The sequence below is a fragment of the Nansenia antarctica genome (genome assembly GCF_963989245.1).
Source record: "Nansenia antarctica genome assembly, chromosome: 2".
NCBI lineage: Eukaryota > Metazoa > Chordata > Actinopteri > Argentiniformes > Microstomatidae > Nansenia > Nansenia antarctica.
Window position 1 is genome coordinate 7,938,912 of NC_137675.1, and position 2,500 is coordinate 7,941,411.

Here is a 2,500-nt window from a genome sequence, read left to right on the forward strand (position 1 = left end):
TCCATCCATCCATCCATCCTTCCATCCATCCCTCCATCTATCCTTCCATCCATCCATCCTTCCATCCATCCATCCATCCATCCCTCCATCTATCCTTCCATCCATCCATCCATCCATCCTTCCATCCATCCTTCCATCCATCCGTCCATCCATCCTTCCATCCATCCAAAAAAAGAAGAAAAAAAGAAGAGAAGCAGCAGACAACATAAAGAGACACAACGACCCCACCACCTCACCACCTCACCACCTCACCACCTCACCACCACACCACCACCTCACCACCTCACCACCACCTCACCACCTCACCACCACCTCACCACCTCACCACCTCACCACCTCACCACCACCTCACCACCTCACCACCTCACCACCTCCTCACCACCTCACCACCACCTCACCACCACCTCACCACCACCTCACCACCTCACCACCACCTCACCACCTCACCACCTCACCACCTCACCACCTCACCACCACCTCACCACCTCACCACCACCTCACCACCTCACCTCACCACCTCACCACCTCACCACCTCACCACCTCACCACCACCTCACCACCACCTCACCACCTCACCACCTCACCACCTCACCACCTCACCACCTCACCACCACCTCACCACCTCACCACCTCACCACCACCTCACCACCTCACCACCTCACCACCTCACCACCACCTCACCTCCTCACCACCTCACCACCTCACCACCACCTCACCACCACCTCACCACCTCACCACCACCTCACCACCTCACCACCTCACCACCACCTCACCACCTCACCACCTCACCACCTCACCACCTCACCACCACCTCACCACCTCACCACCTCACCACCACCTCACCACCTCACCACCACCTCACCACCTCACCACCACCTCACCACCTCACCACCTCACCACCACCCCACCACCTCACCACCTCACCACCTCACCACCTCACCACCACCTCACCACCTCACCACCTCACCACCACCTCACCACCTCACCACCCCACCACCCCACCACCTCACCACCTCACCACCTCACCACCACCTCACCACCTCACCACCACCTCACCACCTCACCACCTCACCACCTCACCACCACCTCACCACCTCACCACCTCACCACCTCACCACCACCTCACCACCTCACCACCTCACCACCACCTCACCACCTCACCACCTCACCACCTCACCACCTCACCACCACCTCACCACCTCACCACCTCACCACCTCACCTCACCACCTCACCTCCTCACCACCTCACCACCTCACCACCTCACCACCTCACCACCTCACCACCACCTCACCACCTCACCACCTCACCACCTCACCACCTCACCACCACCTCACCACCTCACCACCACCTCACCACCTCACCACCTCACCACCTCACCACCACCTCACCACCACCACCTCACCTCCTCCACCTCACCACCACCACCTCACCACCTCACCACCTCACCACCTCACCACCTCACCACCTCACCACCACCTCACCACCTCACCACCTCACCACCACCTCACCACCTCACCACCACCTCACCACCTCACCACACCTCACCACCTCACCACCTCACCACCACCTCACCACCACCTCACCACCACCTCACCACCTCACCACCACCTCACCACCTCACCACCTCACCACCTCACCACCTCACCACCACCTCACCACCACCTCACCACCTCACCTCCTCACCACCTCACCACCTCACCACCTCACCACCTCACCACCACCTCACCACCTCACCACCACCTCACCACCTCACCACCTCACCACCTCACCACCACCTCACCACCTCACCACCTCACCACATCACCACCACCTCACCACCTCACCACCTCACCACCACCTCACCACCTCACCACCACCTCACCACCTCACCTCCTCACCACCACCTCACCACCACCTCACCACCTCACCACCTCACCACCACCTCACCACCACCCCACCACCTCACCACCTCACCACCTCACCACCACCTCACCACCTCACCTCCCACGTAGAGCGGGGCCTCCCCGGTCAGCGGAGGGGCGCGTCCCAGACTGCCCAGCGTGGTGGGCGCCCCCCCGTCCACCGACAGGTTCACCATGCGGTCGAAGGTCACCAGCTCCACTGTGTGGAAACGCCCGTCGTTCACTGTCTCGGCGCTATGGCAACAAGAGAGGTGGAAGTCAGTTCGTCAAGCCTCTACACCAGGGGTCTCACGCTCAAATGTGTGTGTGTGTGTGTGTGTGGGGGAGGGGGGGGCAACGTCAGTCTTGCTCAGCAGGGAGGAGGAGGGGGGTCGTTTAAGCTTTCGCTCGCATTGCTCGACTACTGTGTGATTGGTTGAAGAGAGACGTTTGAGGTCGGCCTAGAAGATCACTAGACAGGACTGGCGTTTCAGTTCAAGTTGCTTTTCCTTGAAATTATGTTTGTTTTTTTCTAGTTTAGTAACTCCTGTAACATTCATAAAAGTCCTCTTGTGAGCCTGTGACCGATATGAAGTCAAAATCAGTCTGGGACTGGCCA

General features: G+C 60.0%; 1 pseudogene across 1 annotated transcript in view; it reads right to left on the reverse strand.

The window, feature by feature from the left end:
- The window catches only part of LOC308149746 (slit homolog 1 protein-like), an 83,501-nt pseudogene that overhangs the window by 5,096 nt on the left and 75,905 nt on the right, over window positions 1-2,500 (reverse strand). The window contains exon 32 of the transcript in view: window positions 1,982-2,136. The product of the transcript in view is annotated as a slit homolog 1 protein-like (transcript). The remainder of the gene's footprint in view (window positions 1-1,981; window positions 2,137-2,500) is intronic.